This window comes from Macaca thibetana, chromosome 13, assembly GCF_024542745.1.
Source record: "Macaca thibetana thibetana isolate TM-01 chromosome 13, ASM2454274v1, whole genome shotgun sequence".
NCBI lineage: Eukaryota > Metazoa > Chordata > Mammalia > Primates > Cercopithecidae > Macaca > Macaca thibetana.
Genome location: NC_065590.1, coordinates 77,583,142 through 77,600,657, shown reverse-complemented (window position 1 = coordinate 77,600,657; position 17,516 = coordinate 77,583,142). Strand labels below are relative to the sequence as shown.

General features: G+C 41.4%; 2 protein-coding genes and 1 long non-coding RNA gene across 3 annotated transcripts in view; 1 reads left to right on the top strand and 2 right to left on the bottom strand.

Moving 5' to 3' along the window:
- The window catches only part of ALK (ALK receptor tyrosine kinase), a 752,296-nt gene that overhangs the window by 454,956 nt on the left and 279,824 nt on the right, over window positions 1-17,516 (bottom strand).
- Window positions 1-17,516, top strand: part of LOC126933840 (protein FAM136A-like) — an 879,973-nt gene that overhangs the window by 625,439 nt on the left and 237,018 nt on the right. The gene's annotated exons all lie outside the window — the stretch shown is intronic.
- On the bottom strand, window positions 760-6,788 carry LOC126933849 (uncharacterized). Its single transcript, XR_007718743.1, has 3 exons — window positions 6,469-6,788; window positions 4,764-5,490; window positions 760-2,760 (listed from the first exon to the last, which is right to left on the bottom strand). It is a non-coding gene; the product is annotated as an uncharacterized LOC126933849 (long non-coding RNA).

Below are 17,516 nucleotides of genomic sequence, written 5' to 3'. Positions count from 1 at the left end.
GGAATGACTGCGATGCCTCCATACCATGGAATATCACTCAGCAATAAAAGAAATAAATTATTGATACATGTGAAAACTTAGACACATCTCCAGAAAATGTATGGTGAGTAAGAAAAGTCAAGTTCAACAGGTTGCATGCCTTATGACTCCATTTGTATAGCATGTTTAGAATTGCAAAAGCATAGAAATGGAGAAGAGATTAATAGTTTCCAGGGGTTAAGGAAGTGATGAGAGAGGAGGGAACTGGATGTGAGTATAAAAAAGCAACAGGCGGGTGTGGATCATTTGAGGTTGGGAGTTTGAGACCAGCCTGGCCAACATGGTGAAATCCCATCTCTACTAAAAAATACAAAAATTAGCCAGGCTTGGTGGTACAGGCCTGTAATCCCAACTACTTGGGAGGCTGAGGCAGAATAACTGCTTGAACCCACAAGGTGGAGGTTGCAGTGAGCTGACATCGTGCCACTGCACTCCAGCCTGGGTGACAGAGTAAGACTCGGTCCCCAAAAAAAAAAAAAAAAAAAAAAAAAAAGAGGAATCTCTGTGGTGCTGGGAATGTTCTGTACCTTAACTCTGACAATGTCAATATCTTGGTTGTGATATTACACTTATGTTTTCAAGATATTACCGTTAGTGGAAATTAGGTAAAAAGCGAAATGGAATCTGTATTATTTTATAACTGTATATGAATCTATAATTCTTTCAACATAAATAAGTTTAATTAAAATATATATAGTTGCTATTAAAACTCAAGCTGGTAATTAAATCCAATATAGAATTTTGAAATAAACTTGAAAAAAATCAATGTGTATGTCAATGAAATAAGCAGAGAGACCTAGTGTTCAGATCAGAGGGCTGTGGAGTATGTTCTTCCCTATTGACTCCATTTTCCCTAAAGCACACCTTTGATACTTGGAGGGCTCTGATAGACGTTTCTGGCATCTCAACAATGATGGAAAGTGGAAGCAGGAAGCTGGGACACCAGCACCTGCTAACTGCATGACTATGGGGACCTGCAATATAGAGAAGTAATGGTGTCTACCATGCTGAGTTATTGTGAAGGTTGTGCCCAGGGGCACGGAACATGACTGTACGTCAACACATAGTAACTTTTTGCCAATATCAACCTTCATTGACTAGTATGCACCTTCCAAGAGCACCTCCTACCCTAAGGATGCTGTGGATGAAAGCTCTCCACTCAAGCAATCTTCATTTTGTTTGGGGAGAGAAGAATGATGAGAGCCAGGGCAGCCTCGAGTGTTAGGGAACTTGTTTGTGGCAATGACCACAGGGCAAGGATGATGGAGTAGGGTGGGGGGTTGGGGGAGATGGATGCAGATAATGCCGGGGCAGGGGCATGTACACCAAGGATGTGGCTGAATCCTTGCAAGGGTCTCGTCCTTTCTCTTCTGCCTGCCTCTTAGTCCTCTCCCAGCTTCACATGGAACCGCTCTTTATCTCACCCATGGAGTGGCCTGTTTCTTGCCCTACAGTTTCTCTGCTCTATCACCATCTGAAATGGGCTGTAGAGGATCTGCCTGTTTGGGATCAGAAGATTGGAACTGAACCACAGCACCCCCTCTCATTAGCTAAGTGACCTCTGAAAACTCTCTGAACCATATACATGTTTATATATGTTTTATCCATATATAAAATGCAGAGAATGAGGCTCCTTCATAAATCAGCCTGTGTGAGGCACATACATGGCCTCCCGTGTTCAGTACCTGTGGACCACATGTCTGCTCCTGCTTCGCTTAGCCAAAGAAATAAATGCCAGCTTCAATTAAAACAAATAGGGTTTTCACAGCAATACTGGGCACTTAAGGAGAATTAGAAAGTAGCTGAAATTATAGTCTTGCCTAAGAAAACACTCTAATTTTGACCTTATAGTAGAAGACCTCACGCCAGCAGAAATCCAGCTTTCACACAGAATTTCAGGACAGGTTACAGGGCTCATATTTAGCCACTCCCCAGAAAAGGGTTCAGATCTTGAATGGAGATTGGCATCACTCACGCTTCTGGGTCACTTGAGGATAGCTTCGGCAAAAGATCAGGAACAAAACCACCTCCGTAAGCTGTTCCAGAGGGTTCCTCTTCTAGAAATCCTGCTGGGTCCTTGTGGGGTGCACAGACACCCGTGTCAGCAGGGCTTCTTCTGTGCACTGCCCCTGCCAGGACCACCCACAGATAGGAACCCTCCGCAAGTTAAATGGAATGTATCTCAGAGCCTCATGCATTTCTTTAATATATCTCCTTGCCCCATTCCACAAAGGATTTGAGCAAACTTACAAGACTTTGCACTCTAAAATAAAAAGCTACAAATAACTTAATAAACTGAGACTGGGGAGAATATATTTAGAACAGGAAATCAAGACCAGGGCAAAGTTACCCTGCCAGGTGTGTGAGCTATAGGCTTCTACAGTTACAAAAATTGAGCAGAGAATGTGACTCTGAGCTTTCTGGCAGCCAAAGCTGAGAGAGAAAAGCGTGGTTCATGAATTCAGTGAACATAAGGCAAACACTCACCAGTTTCTCAAGGAAGCAAAGTTCTTTCTGACATTTAAATCTACAAGAGACATTTCTTAGGTATGTCTTTACATAGGGAACAGGGAGTGCTGTCGTGAACAGCATCTTCAACAACATCCTATGAAAGTTCAGGTCCAGAGTTTGCATGGTTTCAGCCATGCATCCTCCCATAGCAACACTGCCACCACAGTTCTAGGAAACCTAGATCAAATGTGCTGGGTCTTGATGTTCAACCTAGGGATAAAACATATTTTAATCGCTTAAACTTTTTTAAACATATGGTGGAGGGGTAAGGGAGACGCAACTACAGAAGAAGCAGCTCAGCACTTAATGCTGTGAATTATACAGAGGGAGGTCCGGTGCCTCCAGTTCCCCCTTCTGTCTCCATGATTTTGTATTGTGATTTCAGTACCTGCTGGCTTCTCAAACATTCATCTCCTCAGTAAATAACTGTTAAGCATTTCCTATGTGCCAGGCGATATAGTTTGTATATTTGTGCCCAATTAAATCTCAACATTGTGGAGTAATCACCAATGTTGGAGGTAGGGCTTGGTGGGGAAGGGACTGGATCGTGGAGGTGGAATTCTCATGAGTGGTTTAGCACCAGCCCCTTGGTGCTGTTCGCATGAGGGTGAGTGAGTTCTTATGAGCTCTGGTTGTTTAAAAGTGTGTGACACTTTCTTCCTATGATCTGTCTCTTGCTTCTGCTCTGGCCATGTGATGTGCCTGCTTCCCCTCTGCCTTCTGCCATGATTGTAAGTTTCCTGAGGACAGAAGCTGAGCAAGTGCCACATTCTGTACATGCCTGTACATGAGAAGCTGTACAGGCCACATTCCTGTACAGCCTGCAGAACCGTGAGCCAGTAAACCTCTTTTCTTATAACTTATCCAGTCTTAGGTATTTTTTTATAGCAATATGAAAATGGCCTAATATACCAGGCATGTGTTGAACAATAGGGAGTTAGTTTTGAAAGGACAGCTATGTCCTTTTAGAACTTACTATTAGTGGGGGAAGAAAGATATTAAGCAAGTAATTACTGGTGCAGACACTGCTATCAATGGTGAAGTGCCAGGATTATGGAAGGGGTCCATATGGGGTATTGAATTAGTCAGGTAGTGAAGAAGATATAGCCATTTAAGCTGAGATCTTAAGGATAAGAACTAAACAGCTAGGGAAAGAGTATTATGAATAGAAAGAAGAGCATATACAAATCCCCTAAGTGAGAGAGGTGTTAGAACATTCCAGAAACTGGAGATGTCGGGACATTCCAGAAGCTGAAAACAGTATGATGCTTGGCGGGGGCAGAGATGGTGGGGGGAAGAAGAGGAACGGCTCCCAATGGGGCTGCTGAAGGAAGTGGCACACTTCATTAAGGGCCTGGAAAGCTTTGCCAAGGATTTGTGTTTTATCCTAAAATAAATAGGCAGATATTGGCAGGTTTCAAGCAAGGGAATTTTAATGCCTGTTCGCATTCTGATGATCACTAGCTGCTGTGCGAAAAAAAGGATGGGAAGATGACAAGAGGGAAGAAAGGGAGGCCACAGTCTTTCTAGGATTAGGTTATCCGAGCAGGAGGTGGGGGTGGCAAGAGTCTTCAATGAACAACAGGTCAGTACCAGAAAAGAAAAGATGACCACAGCAGATGATTCTGAAAAACAATCCAATTGCCTGCAAGTGAACCACTGCAAGTCCGGTACATTGTGAGTCAGATCTGCCAAACGCCATAGCCCCTGGGAAAAACAGGGGCCCTGAGACAGACACTAATAACAATGCAAAGTCATTCATGCTTTTATTGTTCAATTATAATGAGTCCACTCATCTTGGTAATAATAATAATGATGTGTTTGAATAACATAATTGCTTAATAGCCATTCCTTACCACCACCACCACCACCCCCTACTATTAGGACAAAACTAAAATAATTTAGAGTATTTGTCATTCTAAAAGAGGCAGAAAAAATTGCTATTCTCTGCTAGTAGCTCTTAAGAAATGAATTATATACAGGATCCAGTTATTTCTGTGGCTTTAAAGGGGAACCTTTGCTTAGGGCAGCAAAATATATAAGGGTTATCCTTTCAGGAAAGCCCCTTTCATATAAACAGAAACTTTTCTTTGTGGAATTCAGGAAGTCTCTGAGCCTCAGTTTTGCTATCCATAATGGGGAATCAGACTAATCTGTGGTTTCCAAACCCAGGTATACATAAGAATGAGCTAGGAAGTTCATCAAAAATTTACCTGTTTGGGCTCCATCCGTGATTCTCTGTGTGTGGAGTCTGAGAATTTGTATTCTGAACTACTTGCTTGGATGACCTCTCAAGTTCCTTCTGTCTTCAAAAGTCTAGGACACTGCTTTGCAGTGTGTTCCACCTGGGAGCTTGTTAGACATATAGAATCTCAGCCCCAACCCAGACCTGCTGAAGCAGAATTTGCTCTTTCAACAAGAATCCTGGAAGATTTGGAGGAACATTAAAATTTGAGAAGTTCCAGTCTAGGACTCTACCTTTCAAATATGCACCTTATTTCCTACAGTTCAGGAAAACTTGGCAGTTGGAGAAGAAACCAACTTTCCAGCAGAAGCAGAGCAACTCAGTGGCTGAGCTTCAAATGCAATTCGGTTGTCCTTTATCAGCAAGGACAGAATGCCTCTCTCACCGCCATAAATAAGCTCACAGAAAAGAAGCCGAATTAGCAAAGGTAAATCAAGTCCTGAATTGTGCTGGCTCATGCATATATTGGAGACAAACAAAAAAGGAAGCACTAAAATCTTGTGCATATTTCTTTAAAATATATAAATAGTAGATAATCAGAGGCTGACTTCAAATCTGGGTCTGCATAAATTTCTTCTCAGGGGTATTAAATATCGTCCTCCCTTTCCGCTTCCTTTTTCACTGGGTCCTCATCCTGAGCTGCGTTCTGCAGTTTCTCTCCTGTCTCAGACGCGACTCTCACCTATTTGACTCCTCTTTAAAAAAAGAAAAACAGGCAAATCAAAATAAGCAACAACAACAAAAACCTGTTATAATTTCTTCCATTAGTACTACATGGATAAATCCCAAATCTCTTTCCATATTTACCTCTCTACTTGAATTTAAACTCAGTTTGCCTATTGTCTTCAGGAATTGTTTCAGTAACTGTCATTTAGTCATTCAGTCCACCAACATTTATTGAACCCCTACTTAGTTTGGCACCCTGAAGTATCATACTATGTGAGATTAAATCCAACCCGCCTCTTTCCTCTGGGAGCTCAGAGTTTATTAGAGATTTAAACTTCAGGAATATTAATAACACCTAATAGAAAGTGAGAAGTGAAGATTTAAAAGAGAGAGAGATAAAATGGTATGGGGAAAGCCAAAGAAGATAATTTTTCTGGCTGGGGAAAAATAATAATGGTTTCTTGGGGGTCATGGTGGGTTTAAAATATGCATTGAAAAGTTAAACTGATATGGGCAGGTGTTAAAGTTTCCAGGCTGGTACCGGAAAGCAAGATACATCACCAGGAAAGGGAATAGCATCTGCAAAGACAAAGTGGTTACCATATATAGTGTGTGGACATCTGAATATAACGAAGTTGACTTGAGTGGCCCCTGCATGAAGATAATTCAAAAAATATGTTGAAAAGATTGTGGAGGGTTTTAAATTTTAGTCTACGAAATTTGAGCTTTATTCTAAAGCAATAGGAGCAACCAATAACTTTCTCAATAGAGGAGTGACACAGCCAAGCCTGAGCTTTTGGGGGAAAATGCTGGTTAAGAGAATTGGACCCTGAAAACCCAGAGGAAGGGCACCGCAAAAGGCTTGGTGGAGGGCAACGCGGACTGAGCTAGGAGTGGGTGAACAGTGGGGAGACCATTTATAACGGTGGCTCTGTCTTATAAGTTAGACCTTCTTCCCTGGGCTGGCTCAGATTAGTCAGGTTAGGGAAGGGAGGAAATGGGCGTACCGTAACAATCGAAATCTAGTCGTTTCCTGCTATCCTTCAGTATTTTTCACCTACAGCTGCTTTGAGCTTTCCCTATGGTTTCAGAAACACAGAGAGATTATAGTCATGTCAGTGTGTCTTTGCAAGAGCAGAATAAATCCTATATATCTTTTCAAATTAAAGTTTTTTTCTCCCACTCTCCAGGGAAAGCAGCAACTTCTCCATTCATGTAGAAATAAAATTGCTAGCCATTATGTTTGCTGATCATTTAGAGAAGTTTATACCCCTAGCAACCAGATATACTCAGTCTGTCTCCAACACAGATGGAAGACCTTAAAAAAACAAAAAGCTCAATCTTCTTTTTTTTTTTTTTTTTTTGAGGCAGAGTCTTGCTCTGTCACCCAGGCTGGAATGCAGTGGCGCAATCTCAGCTCACTGCCAGCTCCGCCTCCTGGGTTCATGTTATTCTCCTGCCTCAGCTTCCTGAGTAGCTGGGACTACAGGCACCTGCCACCACGCCTGGCTAATTTGTTGTATTTTTAGTAGAGACGGGGTTTCACCGTGTTAGACAGGATGGTCTCCATCTCCTGACCTCGTGATCCGCCTGCCTCGGCCTCCCAAAGTGCTGGGATTACAGGCATGAGCCACCACACCCGCCTTTACTAGAAACAGTTTTCTAAAAGTACATATTCAAAAAGGTATGTTTTAAAAACAATTCATGCATGGATCATTCCTTAAATAGAAATTTCAGGTAGTTTCAGAAAATTAGAATTAATTATAACGATCCTGACTTACTTGGTTCATTCCCCTAGGAATATCTCATATATATTCAGTGTGCTTAGATTTCACTGGCTCTGGGTGCAAGGATTCCAGGCCAAGTGCCCAATATCAATTCTCCATAGGGTCCTCCAGGTCCCACAGTCTTGGAGGCGTTGGAGATGTCCCAAAGCCAAGACTGCCCAGAAAGACCCAGGTCCAATCCTTGAGAGTAGTAAACTAAAAATAAGAGTCTTTACTTTTTCCTCTTTTCCTCTATTTTGTAATATTTTTGCTACCACCAGGTGGTAGCAGGTAAGTGCATCTATGAGAAAGGTGGAGTTATCAAAGTGTAAGGCTCAGTTTCAGGAAATTACCAAAACAAACTCTGTTTAATGAAAGTCTGGAAATGTTAATTAAATAGGATCAATATTACACACGGAACAAAAACAAAAATACAAATACAAATGAGGTGTCTTTCCTTGTGGGAAAAGTCAGAAAGTGTGTGGTCAGTTGTTTTCAACAACAAACGAACTTGGCTTCTTTCATATAAGACCCAATGGTCAGCTTGAGGAATGTCCCGCGTTTTCACCCACATTTTTCTCAGATCCCAAATACTCTCATGGTACCAGTTTCATGAAAAGAATAAACCGCACTCCATTAGAATCATCAAAAATCTTAGAATTTTAGAGCTAGTAGGAGCTTTTTTGCTTTACAAATGAGGAAACTGGCCCTAGAGAAGTTGCATGGTGACTTGGTGGAATGGACCAGGGCCCAGCAATTCCTCCTCCAACCAGGCTTTTTCCCCCATCCTGTGCCACTGCTGCTCCTATCAAGGAGTGTGTTGTTCCGTCCAGTGGTCAACCCTCAGCCCTCAGATGCTCTTCCTTGGCCATAGACAGCGTTTGCCCACAGCCGGTCACTCCCACACCCACACTTCCTTCACTTGACTTCCGGAACACAGGCCTCTTGGTTTTCCTCCTACCTCATCATCCTTTCTTTAATCACATTTACTGGTTCCTCCTCATCTCCCCAAGATGCTAAAATTGGAGTTCCATGGGGCCCAGCCTTTGGTCTTCTACTCTTTGTTAGCTACAGTCATTCATTCCCTTGGGAAATCTCCTCTAGTCTCATCTCCCTAGTGAACAACTCCCTAGTGAAGACCCTGGATTTGTATCTACAGCCAAGACCACAGCCGTGATATCCAGGGCCCTTTATCTCTCTTCCTTCTTAAGATCTCCACTTGGGCATTGTTATGGATTGAATGATTCCAGTTTCCCACATTAGAACCTAAATTCGTGAGTCACTGACACAAACTTGATCTACCTGTAGTCATTTCTAACCCCAATTAATTGCAACTTTATCCCCCCAGGCCAAAACCATTGGAGTCATTCTTGTTTCCTCTCTTTCTCTCAAATTCTACGCCCAAGTCATTGGCTCTGCCTCATAAACACCACTCCTTACCATCTGCCCTTCCAGCATCTGATACAAGTTATATTTTTCTTGCTGAGTTTCTTGAAAATATTTCTACACATCTACATGCTTCAGCCTCTTGTTTCACTATAGTCTCAACTTGACAGCTAAAGGGGTCCTTTTAAAACTTGCATTAGAACATGTTGCCCTCCAAACCCTCCAAAACCTTCCATTTCTCTAAGAGTACAAGCCAAAGTCCTTATGATGTTTCTAAGACCCTTAGAGCCTGCCCCGAAGCCTCCCTGACCTCATCTCCTGCCACTATCCTCCTGGCTTACTCTGCTCCAGCCACATGGTCGTCTTGCCATTTCTGAATATTCCAGGCATTCCCTTGCTTCAGGGCCCTTGTGATCACTACTGCCTCTGCCTGGTCGGCCCTTGCAAGATGGCTGTGTGGCTCATTATCTAACCTCCTTCAATTCTTTGTTCAGAATTGTCTCTCTGAAATGTCTCTCAGAAATGTCTCTCTCACACAAAGCTTTCCTGACCACCCTTTCAAAAACTGCACCCTACCACTCCTGCCTTCCTTGCTTTATTGTCCTTTATAGCACTTACGTACTTTCAACATATTGTATATTTTACTAATTTTTTCTGTTTCTTCCTATGAGTGTATACGCATCGAGAAAGCAGGGATTGATGTAGGTTGTGCTCACTGATGGGTCTCTGTGTATAAACCAGTTCCTTGCACTGGTGTATTGAATCAATGTGTGTTGAACAAATAATTGTGGTGTGAATGAATGGATGAATGAATGGATGAATCCAAGTCTAGTTTCCTTGTAATATGATATATGGCTTTTCTTCCAGTTTCACATTCTTCTGGGCTTGGCAAAATCAGTTTCGAATACAACTGCTCCTAGTAATGGAAGTTACGTTAGAAAATTCAACATGACAATGAACTTCTGCCATCACTTCTGTATTATGGCATGTAAGGCTTGTTCTCTAAGAGTTGTTTATATCTCCTTAAGTGCTATACCTATAGTTCAGATGAGCTGCCACTAGGTAGAACTCTGGGCGTTCAGTTAGGAGCTCTGCATCTCTAATCTGTCTCTTCCTCTCCCTACATACTGTCCTAGGCCAGGCCCACGTAGTCTCCTGTTAGGTCACTTGCATCAGCTTCTCAGTTGGTTTCCCCATTCTTAGTCTTTCTCCCCTAATTCCCACCTAACCAGAATGATCTATCTCAGTGGTCTGCAATCTTTCACTTTTAGTGGCCACCCCTTTGTAATTATAGGTAGACTCATATATAGAACAGAGCATCTCTATTTGAAGCTCTTTCTTTCACCCCACCTCAAGGCAGTCTGTGAAGAAGCCTCCAGAACTCAGGGAGCTGTAGAATGAAGTTCATATTACCCTGATCAATCCAGTCCATACATTTGGCTTGAACGCCCCTTTTCACACAAACCAGCAAGGGCTCCCTATTGCTCAGAGAAGTGCTTTGTCTACCGTAGTAATCCATGCACCACGTTCATGAATTTTTCTTTTCTTCTTTTGTTTTTTGCCACAGTCGTATGCCTCTCTTACTATTATTCACCTAATGTTTTTCTTAAAACCAACTCATATTTATAAACTTAAATTTAGGGAATCTAAATCATTATTGTCACCACCATAAACTAAAACCCAATGTGTCATTCATTATGAATAGAAGAGAATATTACAATTAAATATATAGGGATTCAGATGACAAAGTTTTCATGTTCATCTGTAAGTGTGCACCACACTGTAGGGAAACCCCGCCTAGAGAATAAAGCTGCAGCTCCTTTATCCAGTTTGTTCAACCCTCTCCATGAAGAGGAAAATTCTTAAGGTTCTCTGCACACTGTTTCACACCTCACTGACTTTGCTCATGCAGTTCCCTTAGCCTGGAATGCCCACTCCAATTAATTTAGTTTTAGGTTTAAACATTTTTAAATTTTTATTAATGTATTACACATAAATAACCTGAAAAATCAATTAGTACTCTAGGCTTATAACAAAACACAGCTGCCCCTCCCTCCTAATTCTCCCTTCCTAGAGCATACACTCTCAATTCTTTTTTTAAAAAGTTGTGATGAACTATCCATAACATAAAATGTACCATTTTACTCATTTTTAAGTGTATAGCTTGGTGGTATTAAGTACATTCACAGTCCTGTGCAACCATCACCACCACCCATCTTCAGAACTCTTTTCTAAACCTGAAACTCTGTGCTCATTAAACACCAGTTCACTCCCTACTCCCTCATCCCCCTAGTCTCTGGCAATCACCATTTTACTGTCTGTCTCTATGAATTTGACTACTCTAGGTACCTCATATAAGTGGAACCATATAGTATTTGTCCTTTTGTGACTTGCTAATTTCATTTAGCATCATTATTTCAAGCCTCACTCATGTGGTAGCATGTAACACTTTCAAGTCACTCCCCTACTTTCTTTTGTCATTATGCTAGGAATTCTCTTTTCCTCTCTTCTGAAATGGATTCTCTGTCTTCTAGATCCCATGTTTTCCTATTCTTTGTTTTATTCTCTTATTTTGATGTGGCATAGGCTTCATTAACTTTTTAAGAAAGGATGCACAACAAGCACATATTTTGAGACTTTGCATGTGTGAAAAAAAATCTTTAACTTCGCGTTTAATGACAGTTTGGCTGGGTATGGAATTCTAAATTGGAAATTATTTTCCATTCACATTTTGAACACATTTATCAACTGACTTCTAGGTCCCCAAATTGCAGATGTTAACACAGACGCTATTCTGATTCCCTATCATTTGTATATGATCTATATTTTTTCCTTTGCAAGATATATAATCTTTATTTTGTAGTACTCTAATAAAGTTTTATAATTATATGGTATTGTGTATGCCTTTTATAGTGTGGGATTCAAAAAATTGGACACTTTCTGAAGTTACAGTGTGTATGTGTGTGTGAGAGAGTGTATGTGTGTGAGAGAGAGAGGGAGAGAAAGTGTGTGTGTGTGTGACAGAGTGTGTGTTTCATGTTTATTCTTTCTCCCCATATTGACTCTGAGACCCTCACCCCACTTCACCACTGACCTTTGCGTTTTGGTTTCAGTCACTGTGCTTTCTGTTAGAACTGCTACCATCAAATATCTGTTGATCCTTGGTTGTTTTTTATGAAAAATTCAAAGCCAGTTGGAATTTCTATGTGCATGAATGAAGGCTGTTGCCTTGTAAACTTCATAGGAGGGTGATTGGGCCAGGACTGAATCACTGAATGGAGTATTCCCCATGGCAATAACAGATTTTTCTCTTGGGCTTGCCGGTCTCCTTGAGGAATAACTCCCTTTTTTTCCTTAGTAGTGGGGTATACGACTAACTACACTGTTCTGAAGTCTGAGAGAGGAGCAGGCTAGGACATGTCACTGTTCAGGATGCAGACTCTTCCTTAACCTCCCGGTGGTTAGTATGGTGCACACCCATGCTCTCACCTCTTCCTGCCTTGTGGACTCTGTCCTTACATTCCATTTGGGGTCCCTCTATTCTCTCCCTTAGTTGACTCACCTCTGCCCTCCAGCACTTACTTCAGCCCCCCATGGCCTGCTTTCCTCCCTGGCTAGCCCTCAGCTCAGATATGATATCCCTACATGAACTCATGATTTTTATCTTTCATATAAGAAAGACAGCAAATGTGTAGACCCCAAAATCTATGCAGAGGACAGAGACCCTTTGGGAATCAAACTCCACATCTTTAGAACCACAAGGAAGGAAGGACAAGTGTCCAACCCATGCCTTCCAGAGTTTCAGACCCCTGACTCTAAGATACTAAGTAACAAGAGATTGAAGATGAATATTAAGGAGTATTTTACACTGAAGCAAGCCTTCAAATGGTTATATACAAAAGAGATGTTCTAATGAAACATAGCAAGATGAACTGAACATATGGATAGGTTATCAGGTATAAAAGTCCCAATCTTCTAATCCTGCATTGGTCTTTCGAGTGACCAGACCCCATCCTGAAGCTACGTAGGGGCTGCCAGTCATCAGTCAATCATTAGCATGCAAAAATGCATCATTTTGGAATTTCTAAGGATTTTAGGATTTGAATGCCAAGAAATGGGATAAAAAACTAAACATATTTCACAATATCACACCAAGAAACTTTCATTATGGAAAAGGATAACTCTCTTTAAGGTGGCTTATTACTGGAAGAAAGATTTGGGGTCTTAAGATGTCTTGGGGCTTCATTAACAATCGACTTCCTAGTACTTTTTGATGAAGCACTGTCTCTCCTTTAACCCTGCCTTTAGTTTCTAACCTAATCTTATTTGGCATGATTCTCTAAGACATGCCGAACAGAGCTTTCAGGTTTCTCTGTTTTCTGGTATCTGGATATGTCTGACTCACTTAAGAAGTTTCATCCAGTGACAGTAACCATACCCGATGAGGTCTCTGTGTCAATAGAGCTTAAATGTTTGCTACCCCCTCAGGCTCTTTGGGTGATGATTCAACCAAAGGGAAAATGGCAAGTGAAAGTTTGTGCCCCCCCCCTCTGACTCCAGAGCATTGCAATAGGGCTACTTTTAATGTGCTTGGCAACAATTAGCTCTTGAAGCTGCAACAGCTGCACAATGCTGATGCTCTCCAGATGCACCAAACGAATTAAATCATGCGATAATTCAATTGGAAAATTGCGTGTAATTATGGAGAATGCAGAGTCTGCTAGTCGCCGCACGGTGACTTGGAGTTCTTGAAACAACAGTGGTGCGGGCTGTTCAGGGAGTGTGTGGCAGGCACAGAAAATGATATGGGTGTTTGTAGAAATCTCGGCCCCCTCTATGACAATGATGGAATTACTCAACCCTGTACTCAGTTAAGAGCTATCTGAGTGCCACCAAAAAGATCTCCTTTGTAACTTCAAAACTTCTCACATCCAGACCACTCTGACATGATAGTGGGGGCTGTGCTTCAAGCTTGTTGGGAACATGTAAAACAAGCAAAGGCTGGAATCCCTAAGGACTAGTGATACAAATGTCAATTTAAAGAGCTAGGTAAGTAAGAGAACCATAAATTATGATACCTTAAACATTCTGTTTTAACTAAAACACACACACACACACACACACACACACATATTCATACATCAATCTCTTGATGTAGGCTTATGTCCAAGGTCAGTGTCTTCTGTGTATCATCTTTCTCACATTCATCACACCTTTAATGTATTGGTTATAATTTTCAGTTTGGGTTTATGTAATGGGGAATAAGAACCTAAAAAGATTTGAGGATCATTTTCAATAGCATCTCAGAGATATTTATGTATTTCTTTCCAAACTCTGAGAGTCACCCAATTCAAAGGCTTCTGTGTGCTGTTTTGCAGTTATGCCCTACACAACTTGAGGAGGTGTCAGCCACAGGGTATCCCTTGGAGTCGTGCAGTGACAACTTGAGAGTCATTCTCAGGGGCCCTGCCTCATCCAGCAGCAACTTCTTTTGTAGTGGCTTGCCTTTATTGAATCTTTCTGCAGCATTCAACTGAGTTTTCATAGAAACAATAGCTCTCTCCTTGCACTGCAACTGAATCTTGTAATTACCATAAATATCTTTTAGAACAAATACAACAGCATCTTGGGAAGTGAGCATCTTAACTGGTGAGCAGAAGTGTGCAGGTATGCAAGGGAATAGCCTGTAGGCCTTGAGTGTACAGGATGCTATGGGCATCAATCAAGATCCTTTACAGAGTGTTCTGCTCAGTTCTGGGAAGTTTTTAAAAAATGATACTTTACAGAGGGAAAGCTAATCCAGAGAGCTGGTAAAGGGAAGGCTAATTAAGAGAGCTTCTACTGTCCTGTGAATTTAGTGATGCTCTTAAACAAATTTGTATTTTATTATTCACTATTGCATCTATATATTTTTAAAAAATAGCACCTAGAGATGTCAGCCATTTTATCTTTTTAGTCCATTGATAAATTTCTGGATTCCTTATCATAACTCTGCAGGCATTATAGTCTTCAGATTGGGAACCCCTGGCTTAGGGTCTGCTGCCCATAGTGAAATAAAAAATGATTGAGGTTGGTTAATGAAGGAGTAAGAAGTTCTCTTTGCATGATGTGATTTAAACTCAAAGGGAAGCATGGTGAAGCATCCATTGAGAGCCACCCTTTTCCATAATGAAAGTTTCTTGGTGTGATATTGTGAAACATGTTTCATTTTTGATGCCACTTCTTGGCATTCAATTCCTAAAATCCTTAAAAATTCCAAAGCGATGCATTTTTGTATGCTAATGATTGACTGATGACTGGCAGCTCCTAGGTAGCTTCAGGATGAGGTCTGGTCACTGGAAAGACCAAGGCAGGATTAGAAGATTGTGACTTTCAGTCCCATCCCCCAACCTCATGGAAAGAGAGTGGCTGAAGGTTAAGTTGATCACCAATGGTCAATAATGTAATCAATCATGCTTAGGTAATGAGGTTTCCATAAAAACTCCAAAGGAAAGGGTTCAGAGAGCTTGTGGGTAGCTGAACATCTGGAGGTTCCTGGAGGTGTCACACCCAGAGAGGGCCTGGGAGCTCCACACCCCTTCCCCGACCTTGCCCTACACATCTTGTCATTTGTATTCTTTGTAAAATAAATCGGTAAACATAACTAAGTTTCTCTGAGTTCTGTGAGCTGCTCTAGCACATTAATCAAACCCAGAGTGGGAACTGTGAGAACCCCAACTTGAAGCTGGTTAGGCAGAGGTTCCTAAGGCTTGGACTTAAGACTGGTAGGAAGCAGTGGCAATTTGGGGACTGATCCCTCAACCAGTGGAGTCTGACGCTGTCTCCAGGTAGATAGTGTCAGAATAGAACTGAATTGGAGGATACCCAGCTGGTGTTTGCTGCAGAACTTCCTGCTTGCTTGGTTTGTGGGGAAAATCTCTACACATGTGGTCACAGATACCTTCTATCTGTGTTGATTTTTGGCGTGAGAGCTGTTTGTGTTTTTTCCACCCTCACCTGGATAGTTTAAAAGCCACAAGAAATATTGATGCTAAAGAGGGTAAAAGCTACCAGTTTATCCACTTGGGACTTCCCCCAACTCCTACTCCCTTCACCCTGTCTTTAGGGGCATCATATCTTGCCTTCTAATTTGACCAGGACAAGAATTAGACTCGAGCAGCACATCACTAAGAAACTGTTACCTAGAGTCAGATCGTCTTCAGTTGAAATCATGACTTTGCCTCTTGCTTACCTAAGTTAACTTAATTTGAACCTCAGTTTCTTTGTCTGTAAAAGAGTCATGGCAATAAGTACTCTACCAAATTATCGTAAAGATTAAATGCCCCAACATATCCCAGAGGACCAGATATGGATGGATGCTCAACAAATGTCAGAAGGGAGCAAAGGGTGGCTAAAGTTTTATCAGAAGGTAAAGGAATGTGGGAAGATACAAGGTATGAGGAACAGGTGATTCAAAATAGGGAGATAGAGAAGATGAGAAAAAGTAGTAAAAACCATATACAGGGCTGGGCACGGTGGCTCATGCCTGTAATTCCAGCACTTTGGGAGGCCAAGGCAGGAGGATCACTTGAGGTCAGTAGTTCAAGACCAGCCTGTCCAACATGGCAAAACCCGATCTCTACTAAAAATACAAAAATCAGCTGGGCAGGGCACATGCCTGTAATCCCAGCTACTCAGGAGGCATGAGAATCATTTGAACCCAGGAGGGGAGGTTGCAGTGAGCTGAGACGGCGCCACTGCACTCCAGCCTGGGTGACAGAGCAAGACTCTGTTTCAATAATAACAATAATAATAATAATAATAATAATAATAATAATATAGAGCATTGTGTAGTTAACAAGTCAATTTATATACATTATATCACTGGCATAGTCCAACAGCCCTGTGAGATAGAATGGGCTTTAGTATTCATTTTTCAGATGAGAAAACGGAGGTCTAAAAGATTAAAAGAGTTGGCCAAGATGATGAAGCAGAGTTGGCACCTGGACCCAAGTTCTCCTTATTCCCAGCCCAGTGGTTTGCTCGTAAGGCTATATGATCTTCAGCTTTCTGTCTTTACCACACCATCTCGGAGACTCCGTGATGGCTGTCATGCTCCAGATGACCTACTTTTGTTCTAGGGGGAGTTAGACAAACAGTCAATGCTCCATGAAGCTGCTTTGGGTCTTCCAGGTCTAGCACAGCTTCCAGTAATTATTTAGAGAGAAACGATGACGGAAAGAATCCACGAAAAAGGAAGCTTGAGTCATACAGTTTGTGGGTAGGGGAACACTGCATATGAAAATCACAACTGGAGATCGCCCTTTGAGGTTAGGACCCAGAGAAAAGTGATGTCATGAGTCCTGAGTTATTTTATTAGTGGATAGAAAATTATAGGAAGTGATATGTTTTGAAGACGGAAATTTTGGAGGTTTAATGTAACTCTCCAGGCATACTAAAAGATGTTATTTCCATGTTCTTCTTGGGTAATCAATCATGCCATAGCAAATTAAGAGTTCTTATTTTTAGCCCTATTAGCTACACAATGTTAATGAAAATTGATTACAGCCACATTCCCCTCCTTAAGACACTGTCGGTAAATGAACTGAAATGCCCCAGAATCAATCCATTTAAAAAATATACTAAAGGTTGAAAAAAAAAGCCCTCATCAATTACTTTGACATCTGTTAATAAAGAAAAGATGATGAACTGGCTGCTTCTGTCATTGTTCGCTTACTGTAGGCCAAGAAAACAAGTTCTTTTGTTCTACCAACTGAAGACATCTTCAAAAGCTGAAAGTATCTGAGCTGCTGAAGACCAGATATTGGTTTCCAGGAATATAAATCAGAGAAATGTCCAAAAATACTAATAGGAAAGTGCAAAAACAAGAATAAGCCATGTTTGTCTCTGATTTATCAACCTTC